Source organism: Adiantum capillus-veneris, chromosome 11 (assembly GCF_014529385.1).
Source record: "Adiantum capillus-veneris isolate H3 chromosome 11, ASM1452938v2, whole genome shotgun sequence".
NCBI classification, from domain to species: Eukaryota; Viridiplantae; Streptophyta; class Polypodiopsida; order Polypodiales; family Pteridaceae; genus Adiantum; species Adiantum capillus-veneris.
In genome coordinates, this window is record NC_140941.1 from 68,559,484 (window position 1) to 68,570,841 (window position 11,358).

The following is an 11,358-nucleotide window of genomic DNA, read 5'->3' on the forward strand; positions in this document are numbered from 1 at the left end:
CATTGGCTAGTGTAGCTTTGTCCCCAAAAGTCTACCCTCGCTTGCATGATTTTGGATCTGTTTCCAATTTGGCAGCATCGCATCTCACAACAATCAATTGTTGCAACTTTGTGAATGTTTGCAGCATCACATTGTTTGTTGAAAGCATGAGCATTACCTTTTTTTTTCCTAAGGCCTAACTCTATGTACATAACTCCTTTTCTTACCTGTCCCATCTCTTATATCATAGTCACCGGCAATGGCATCCTGCTCTCTATCATTTTGAGTATGAAGAAGAAGACCTAGTTCTGTACTGGTGGTACCTTCTTCAAAACTAGTTTCACTGTTGTTATCTATGCCATCATCCTCATAGTCATCACTGGAAGCATATAAGCTTTCAAGGGAATCTCCCGTTTCTTCCATGAGGAAATCTTGAATACCCTCAATGGCAGAAGAAGATCCAGTGTCTTTGATCAAGGGCTCACCATTCTCAAATGTGAGCTGCCTAATAGGCGAGCTTACCAAGTTCAAACTTGAAATATCACTTTGATGTGGATGCATCGACCCTTCCACAATGACACCCAAGCTACTCTCACCTAGTTCAGTACAGTTTATAGCCTCATATGGGTGGACCAACAATACCACTCCATTACCAAGTTTTGTAGATCTATTGTCAGCCCAAAGGATGAATCTTTCTCTTTCCAACTCGCTCTATCTATCAAGCCATCTTCTTGACCAACAACAAAATCCTCATTTATTGTGTGAGATTTTCCTCTGTCCATAACAACACTATGCAATGGCCATTTGATGATGCTTCCAACTGCTTGAGACATGGTTCTTGCATCCATTGTGATGAATGGAATCAAGAAGGTGTCATCAAAACTTTCTAGTACATGTATCGCCACACATGTTGTGCCAATCAATTCAAAACCACAACGTTGAGATGCATCAGTGGAATGAATAACCCCACGAGATTTCCTTGTGGAACCATCAACAAGAAAGACTGAATCACCTTGTTTTGGACCCTGCAATTTTTGAGAAAATCAAGAGATATCAGTAAAATTGTATGTCTGAACATATAACTCAAATTTTAATGCATTCCCAAGATACACTCACAATTTTGACAAAATCTTGCATCCCATTCAATTAAGAAAATCTACACTGAGTCAATTCATGGAGGATGGTAGGAGGCTCGAGCTCAAGTTTGGAGCTCAAGTTTGAGCCTGTATGTACATCCAAGTGCCAGAAATCTAAAGCTGACAAGAGTTGCCAGATAGGGACTATGTTACATTGCAGAGGCACCCATGGAATTTGATAGGAGGATGGAGCCTTTATGCACATCCAAGTGCTAGAAATATATAGCTCACAAGAGTTACAAGATGGATCTCGAGTTATATTGAATGAACCCATTGGGGATGGTAGGAGGCTCGAGCTCAAGTTTAAGCCTAAATGTACATCTAAGTGCTAGAAATCTAAAGCTGAAAATAGGTCCAAGGTGGTGCCTAAGTTACAATGCCGGAGCATAGATGGAGCCTAAATGTAGGTCTAAGTGCTAATAATCTTTAGCTTAAAATAGTTGCAAGATGGATCTCAAGCTATATTGAGTCAACCCACGCACATTAGGAGGCTCAAGCTCAAGTTTGATCGTAGATATACATCTAAGTGCTATAAATACCTAGATAAAAAGAGTTTCACAAAGCCAAAGTTTCATAGAGGCAAGCATGGAATTTTGTAGGTGGCTCGATTTCAAGTTTGAGCCTAAATGTACATCCAAGTGTTAGAAATCTATACTTGTCACACGGGTTGCAAGATGTAGCCCAAGTTACATGGAGGCACCCATGGAATTTGGTAGAAGGCTCAAACTCAAGTTTGAGCATAAATGCACATTCAAGTGTTAGAAATCTATGAGCAATAAGAGGTGTGAGAAAAAACCCAAGCTATATTGAAGTAGCCTTGGATTTGGAAGGAGACTCAAATTGAAGTTTGAGCTACATTATACATTTAAAGAGTTGTAAGGTGAAGCCAAGGTAATGATGAGCTTTACATCAAACCCAAGTTTCCTTGAATGACCTATCAAAAAAGTCGGAGATTACAAGAAGGTGAGGCTTCAAAGTAGTTGCATGAGTGGCTCAAACTTAAGTTCGAGCCTAGTTAGTCATATAGTTTTCTTTTAGGATAGGACATTAGTTCGAGTATAGGTGGCCTTGCAGATTATGCTATGACAATTGAGCCTTGATGGACATTCAAAAACAATGCGGTTTTTTTCTTAGTTGTTTATGTGTAAATCGATTCTTGGTGATTATAGTCCTGGTGTTTTACGTGTTGTAGCAGGACAATTTTACATGCAAAAAGGTGCAATGAAATCGGTTAAGGAAGAGGGTTCGTGGAGGCGGGTCCCTCACTCATTGATCCTGAGAGGTTTTAGCCAAGGGAAGTCAAAACTATGTCCAACTTGTGAGTATTATTTTCCCAAAACTCTCAAAAAACTAGTTCTAGACACCCCTAACTTCGTTGAATTTTTTTGACCCCTTAAACGTCGTTTTTTTGAAAATTGTTCATAACAACTGATTTTTTCAACAGGGTTTGTTTAGAAAAGCGTAGAGCCGCTCTCAAGCTACAGGCTCATAAAAAAAGTTTTGCAATCGGACTCCGTATGTGAAAGTTATGCTGATTTTCGTGAAAAGTTTTTTTCCACTTATTTTAACCATCATGAAAACCATTAGTTTTGGTCCACGCATGTGAGTTTGCTAATCTAACCTTGGTAGGGTTGGTGGGAAAAGCTATTAAAGACTTTTTAATGCTTTTAAAACCTTCTATATTATAATAGGTTTGGATTTTTCTACAGACTGTGACGAATTCGACGACGGCGCGACAGGTGAGATTCTTTACTCCCGCATCTCCTTGCCCTCTGCAAATCTTCTCGCGGCCCCACAAGACTCTTTTTCACAACTCTATATTAATTCTCTATCTCTCTCTCTCTCCCTCTCTCTCTCTCTTCTACATTAAAAAAGGGTTTGGATTTTTGTGCAGACTGTAAAAAAACCGACGACGACGTGACATGTATGGCTCTTTACTTTCCCATCTTCCTCTCCTCTATGAATCTATTTGCAGTCCCAAAACGCTCTACATTAACTTTCTCTCTCTCTCTCTCTCTCTCTCTGCGTGCATATATTTCTCTTTTTGATTGGAGGTGAAGATATGATATAGCAGTGGAGTCTAGATTTGAAATTTGAATTTCAAATTCAAAAGGCTTATTCAGGTGCACTTCTTTGTCTCTCTCTTATGTGTGTGTGTGTGTGTGTGTGTGTGATATCTTCTTCTAATCTTTCAGTGTAATTACCCTCAGCTCCTCTTAATCACTCCCTAATCTCTCTGTGTAATCTCCCTTGCCTCCTCTTAATCACTCCCTCCCTTCCTCTTAATCTCTCCTAAACCTGCATCTCAAAATTCAGTCTTGAATATCATTCTATTAGTTCTAATCTCTATTTAATCTACTTCTAATGACTACATATACTCATTATTGTTTGCTACCGTCTCCTTGATACACCTTTTAAACTCTATCATTAAGTTAATCAAACTACAACTACGTCTAAAATCACGCTCTATAAATTGAAAGTAAGTGGCTATTCTCTAATTAGAGTACTTAATCAATAAGTACTTTAATTAACTTTTTAAAAATTGTAATTAAGTAATTAATCTACTTAAAGAAAAAGATAGATAACAACACTTACTTGGTTGGGTACTGAGTGTGACATTTCCACTTGACGTAGATTCTTTGCTTTTGATATTTAGCTCGTTTCTGGTGCCTTGTTTCCTTGTTGAGAAACTAGAACAATGAACTGATGTAGCTTAAACCTCACCTTCTAATGCTCTCAAAGCACTAGCATATTCCACTCTAGTGTGGCCTCATGAGCTTATTGTGGATATTTTAGAATGATAGCGTTGCCTCATGTAAGTGCTTGAGACTTAACCAGGGCCAGAGCATAATAGCTCTAGGGAAAGTGGCTCAAATTTGAGTTCGAACCTCACCTACATATGCTATTGTAGCAAGTCTGGCTTAATGGCATCCTTGTGGCTACTTAGGGAAAGAGGCTCGAGCTTAAGTTGGAACCTTGCCTACATATGCTAATATAGCAAGTCTGCCTTGAACTTAAGTTTGAGCCTCAATTGTATATGTTACTTTAGAACTAGGGTGTACGGTTAGCCTCATGACATCTGTGTGGCTACCAATGCCAATAGGCTCGAACTTAAGTTCAATCCTCACTTGCATATAATAGTGTAGCACCATCATGTAGGGCTTGTTGCTACCAAGGGCATAGAAGAACACCTTTAGGCTCGATCTTAAGTTCGAGCCTCAAGTGCATATTCTTTAGAACTAGGATGCAAGGCTTGCCTCCTAACATCCTTGTAGCTACCAATGGAAAGAGCCTTGCTTGCAGTGTAGCCCTACTCTGCAAGGGCACATCCTCATGACATCCTTGTGGCTATCAAGGACATGGCAGTATATCTTTAGACTCAAGCTAAAGTTTGAGTATTTCATAATGTAGCGCTAGGGGGAAAAGTTAGCCTTGTGAAATCCTTATAGCTACTAAGGTCATAGAATAGCATCCTCGTGGCAAACAATGGGAAAAAGCTTGCACTTAAGTGTAGACCTTGCCTACAAATGTCAGTATAGCACTACGATGCATGTATAGCTTCATGACATCCATGTGGATACCAAAGGAAAAGAAAAACACTTTGAGGCTCGAGCTTAAGTTCGAGCCTCAACTGTATAAGCTATCGTAGCACTAGGGAGTATGTCTAGACTCATCGTTTAGAGATACTAATTCCAAGAGGCTCGAACTTAAGTTTGATCCTCACTTGCATAGGCTAGTGTAGCACTAGAATGCAAGCCTAATGCCATCCTTGTGGCTACCATGGGTATAGAATAGCACCTTAAGTTCAAGCCTCATTTTCATATGCTAGTGTAGCACTAGGATGCAAGGCTTTCCTCATGAAATCCTTGTGTCTACTAAGGGCAAGAGGCTCGAACTTAAGTTTGAGCCTTGCCTACATATGCTAGTATAGCACTAGCATGAAAGTCTAGCTTCATGACATCCTTGTGGATACCAAGGGAACAGAACAACACCTTTAGGTTCAAACTTAAGTTTAAGCCTCAATTGCATATGATATTGTAGCACCAATGTGTAAGGCTAGCCGAGGGATATCCTTGTGGCTACTTAGGGAAAGAGGCTCGAACTTAAGTTCGAACCTCGCCTTCATATGCTAGTATAGCAAGTCTAACCTAATGACATCCTTGTGGATACTTAGGGAAAACGGCTCAAACTTAAGTTCGAACCTTGCCTACATATGCTATTGTAGGCTATCTTAATGACATCCTTGTGGCTACTTAGGGAAAGAGGCTCAAACTTAAGTTTGAACCTCGCTTACTTATGCTAGTATAGCAAGTCTAACTTAATGACATCCTTGTGTCTACTTAGGAAAGCAGCTCAAATTTAAGTTCGAACCTTGCCTACATATGCTATTGTAGCAATTCTGGCTTAATGACATCCTTATGGCTACTTAGGGAAAGAGGCTCGAGCTTAAGTTCGAACCTTGCCTACACATGCTAATATAGCAAGTCTGCCTTGAACCTAAGTTTGAGCATCAACTGTATATGTTACTTTAGCACTAGTGTGTAAGGTTAGCCTCTTGACATCTGTGTGGCTACCAATGCTAGTAGGCTCAAACTTAAGTTCGATCCTCACTTGCATATACTAGAGTAGCACCAGCATGTAGGGCTTGTTGCTACCAAGGGCATAGAAGAACACCTTTAGGCTCGATCTTAAGTTCGAGCCTCAAGTGCATATTCTTTAGCACTAGGATGCAAGGCTTGCCTCATGACATCTTTGTGGCTAGCCTTATTTGCATATGCTATTGTAGCACTAGGGTGTAAGGCTAGCCGAAGGACATCCTTGTGGCTACCAGAGGCAAGAGGCTCGAGCTTAAGTTCGAGCCTCACCTAGATATGTTAGTATAGCACTATCATGAAAATCTAGATTCACAGAGTCCTTTTAGGATTCATGCAAGAATAGAAAAACACTTAGGATTGAACTTAAGTCTAGCCTCATGGCATCCTTCTGGTTACCAATGACAAGAGGCTCAAACTTAAGTTTGATCCCCACTTGCATATTTGAGTGTAGCACTAGCATGGAAGGCTAGCTTGATGACATATTTGTGGCTATCAAGGGCATAGAATAGCACCTTTAGGCTCGATCTTAAGTTCGAGCCTCAAGTGCATCAAGGAATTAAAAATTCACTTTTAGGCTCAAACTTATGTTTGAGCTTCCTCTCCATATGCTAATGTAGCACTAGGATGCATGCCTAGCCTCATGGCATCCTTCTAGCTAGAAAATCATAGAGCTTCACTTTTAGGCTCAAATTTAATGTAGCACTAACTTGCAAGACTACTCTGATGACATCCTTGTGGCTAGCAAGGGTACAAAACAACATCTTTTGGTTCAAAATTAAGTTCGAGCCTCGCCTACACATGCTAGTGTTTTTTTTTAAATGTACTATTTAACTTAAACATATGCTCCTTGTTTAGGTACTAACATTGTTCTTTTTGGTTAGTTCAAGAATGGAGGCTTCCAATGTACCAAGTATACGAGAGCAGGGTGCACAAGTCTTCACACTCAATGTTCTTGGAATGTCCACTCACGCCAAACTACTGCTCCAAGAATAAAGGTTGACAAGACCTTTGAGTTAACAAAAGAAGAAGGAGTGAAGTGGTTTGTGGATACCTACGATACAGATGCAAACTACAAAGGCGACATCCATCTATATTTGTCACAAGGTGATATGAAATATGGAGACATGGGGATTGTTGTGGGTGTGAAAGATAATGCGGATGCAACAGCAATGCCATGCTTTGCATGTAATGTGCTACCTATTGGAGAGACCACGAAGGCAAACAGGTTTTGCTTATCATTGGGCACTTTTCATGTAGCATACATGAATGGTAGCAATCTAGGAAAAGAAAATTCTATTGTAAAATTAGGATTGAAGATCTCCAGCTTCACTAATCAAGAAGACTCAGGTGTGGACTATGTGGAAGACCTAGTGAAGGCAGTGAAACATGCAAAGCGAGTCTTGATCTTACCAAAGAAGATTGTACCTGCAAAGAAACCAATAGGGGCACTATCTAAGAAAGTTGTAGAGAAGACAGGGAGATCCATATTTAGGAGTGCACTTGCAGCATCAAGAGGTGCCCGTGAAAGCGCTTCAACACATGTAGAGAAGATCACTACCACCATTAATTTAGAGGAGCAAGAAGGTTCACAAGGGCAAGATGCACAAGGACTCAGAAGAAAAAGAAAGGCAAAGGATGATTCTACTCTTGAGGAAGATCGACAAAAACTAGCAAAGAGGAAGATGAATAAGAGTGCAGAAGAAAAAGAGGTTTCTAAAGAGGAGTTGATGGACATGGAAACTCCATCCGAAGATAACAAGGCACTGACCTCTTTAGAAATCAAGAAGGGATTCTATCCTTTTGGGATTAATGAAGTCTTTAGCATTGTTGTGACAAGGTGTTTTCCTGCTCCATCAAACTATGTTACAGAAGATTAAATGTAGATTGGGTCAGGATTTTGACTTTAGACTTCATTCAAGAACCAAAGCAAGAGGAGATACTAGCAATTTTGATGCCTTGTGATCCTTAAAACATCCTCTTGACAAACTTGCCAAAGAGGATGTTCGCAATGTTGATTACTGGATCATCTCTTCACAAGAGCTCGAGGCTTGCTACCAAATTCAAAGGGAGAAACAATTGACGAAGGTTACAACAAAAGTCCTAAATTTCTAACTATGAAGGGTGGTCAGATTCGACAAGCACCTATCACAACAACACTGGCACCTACATTGTTCAGGTGCATTTTAGGCCTCGAGAATAAAGAAGTTCTTGAACTACAAAATGCAATCCTGGACAAAACCATCTTGCTAAAGAAGAGCAAGCATACCCCTCATAGAATGGACATGGATGAGATGGCTTGGAAGCTAAAAACAGATCGAGTGTTGAAAGAAGCAATAATATCATTCTTCTTTGATTTGACAAGGGAAAATTTATATTGGGAGCAAGTTTGTGAGAAGTACAAGCTAGGAGAGCATGAGTACAATCAAATGAGGAGCTATCGCCAGTACTATGTCATGGACTCCCTCAACAGAGAAAAGAAGACTCCACCCTCACTTCCAAAAAGTGTAATAACTCTCCTCAATCATCTTTAAAGAGCTAATATGGGCATAATATCACAAGATGAGTCTATTCCATGGAGAATCAAGGGGGTGGGCTTTGATATGGGGAAGATCAAAGACTTTTGCAATATAGAGCACGTGCCATTTCAATTTGTCGTCTTGGATCTTCATGGTACTAAAAAAAAGCTCTCTATAGATTTTTTTGCAAATTTGGCACTCAATCTAAACACATTGAATGCACAATACAAATATTTGCTAGTGTGTTTCATTGATTTCATCAATATCGGAATGCTTGTTGAAGGGGTTTCTAGCTAGTCAATTAAGGTCCATATTGAATATGGAAATATCCAAGCAACAAGAGATGACTCATGGATAGATGGAACTGTGGACTCTGCAATGGTTGCTCTTTTTGTTAGCAAGGTTGATAGATTTGAGGCTATTGACAAAGCTCATACAAAAAGAGTCTTTTTCTCAGGCTCTTGTGGCAAGGATCATGAATTTATTGATAGAAACTTCATTGATGGCCTTATCAGGGTTTTGTCCTGAGCAAAGCTATGTTTTGGAAACTTTTTGCAGTGGAGTTGTGCTGGAGCAAAGCTTGTAGAAGAAGAAAAGTGAAATTGCTCTATATAAAGATGATTTTGAAGCAATGGAGTTAGAATCTCAATGCTCTAGTCTTTTGGAGAGAAATCCGTCTTTGCAGGAGTGGTGTGGTGCAAGTCAAGCATCACTTGTGAGACAAACAGTGGAGCTGGATGATAAAGAAAAAGAAGACCTTAACAATCTTGACATTGATGAGCAACAAAGCAGTGGAGAGGATGTTGATGGAATATGAAGACAACGATAACGTAGACAACACGGATGATAGTGAAGTTCAACAAGCTACGAATTTTGATCATCAAGGGGGGGGAGACAATGTTGGAGAAATGAGTCTATTTGTGGATGTTGAGTGTGCAAAAGAAAATGATGAAGATAATGAGGATGATGATGCAAGGCAATGAGGATGCACAAGAGGATGATAGAGCCCCTCAAGACATTGTAGTAGTTGATGAAAAATGCTTCTTAGAGTATTTTTGATACTAGGTTTAATGATGCATGCCATTATCATGTACCAACAGACTCCTAAAGTATAAAAAGGCAGGATAGTGTATTGAATTGATCAATTGTGATACTTCAGGTCCTTCAAACACTATTTTCTTAATACTATCTTGTGTCTCTATCTAAAAGTATGTCATTTTAATTAGATTTAATTGCTGTTGTTTTAAAAAATGATGGGGGGGATCAAACTTGAGTTTGATCCATCACAAAGCACATGTCTTTATTTAAAGTGTCAATTCACAAAGCATAGCTAGCATACAGATGTGTATTAAGAGTAAGAAATTTTGGTTTTGGTGAGACAATAATGAAGCATTACCAAACGCTACTGAGGCTCAAACTTAAGTTCAAGCCTAACATGGAGAGATAGTGAAGCACTTGTGTATGAAATTCAATAAAAAAAGTCCTGGTTGAGTTGTTCTAAGTGAGACTTGAACTTCCATATCCTAGTGTAGCACTTGCATATGTTACGTGAAACCATAATTTCTTTGTATCTAACAAGGCATTGAAATTTAGTTTGTAGGCTTGAACTTAAGTTTGAACCTTGCATCCACATGTTAGTGTAGCACTACCATGTGAGGCCGAGCTCATGAGCACTACCATGTTAGGCCAATCTCAAGAGCATTGTAGTAATATAGTCTTCCAAATAGAAATACTTACGGATCATGAAGTAAAAAGGATCATACCTTGAAAAATTCATAGTTAAGAGGTTTTTTGAATAGGCCCTAGATGTGCACAATATAATAGTTTTATACATAGTGAATGCGTTGAGAATAGACATGGCTTGATATTTAAGCCTTACACTTGAAACATAAGGTTAAGGTTAAGAATTAAGTGAAGGAGTACGAGCGAAAGTGCGACGCGAGAGAGAGTGCGAGAAGAAGAGCACGACGATATGGTGAACTCGCTCTACTGTAATGTGTAGAGCATAGTGAGTTCTTATTAGGTTTTTACAAAAGAATATGTGTACATACCTGGCGGCCCGCCCACTTACCTGGGCGACCACATTGGGATTTATACCCCAACAACCTCCCACTTAAAGTCCAATGTGGTACTTTAAGTGTGAGAGAAGCTACTATACAAGCTAATATACAAGAGATGTAGAGAAGTGATGTACTACCCTACACCTAACTGCTTGCAAAAATGCGCAAAGCTCTCTGAGGGAAGTCCTTTTGTAAGTAGATCAGCAGGATTTTCTGTGGTGGGAACTTTGACAAGCTGAAGTTGCTTATCCTCGAGCATTTCCCTGATGAAATGATACTTCACATCCACATGCTTTGTCTTTGAGTGATAAACTGAATTGCGAGCCAATTGTATAGCACTTTGACTATCACAATATAACACAGGCATCTCTTCTTTGATTCCCAAATCTTTTACTAGTCGATTAAGCCAAATTGATTCTTTGCATGCCTCTGATGCTGCAACATATTCAGCCTCTGTAGTAGACTGAGTAACACAATCTTGTAATCTAGAATGCCATGATACTGCTCCACCAGCCAATGTAAAGACATACCCTGACGTAGACCTTCAGTTGTCTAAGTCACCTGCATAATCTGAGTCTGTAAAACCCTTTACACTTAGCTCCTGACTCCCATAACATATGCGCATACTCTTTGTAGCTTTCAAGTATCTCAATATTCCTTTCACTGCCTCCCAATGTTTCTTGCCTAGGTTTGACATGTATCGACTTACTACTCCCACTGCAAATGCAATGTCTGGGCGAGTAGCAATCATTGCATACATCAAACTACCCACTGCAGACACATATGGAAACTTATCCATTTCAGCCTGTTCTTCCTGAGACACATGACAATCTTGTTTGCTAAGTTTCAGATATGGTGGCAATGGAACACTCAATGCCTTTCCCTTCTCCATATTGAAACGTTGCAAAACCTTGTCAATATACTCTGTTTGAGATAACCAAATCAAATTCTTTGATCTGTCTCTCTCAATGCGCATACCAAGTATATGACTTGCCTAACCCATGTCTTTCATGTCAAACGATTTTGCCATCTTTGACTTCAAAGCTGAAATTTCTTCCAAGTGCTTGCCAGC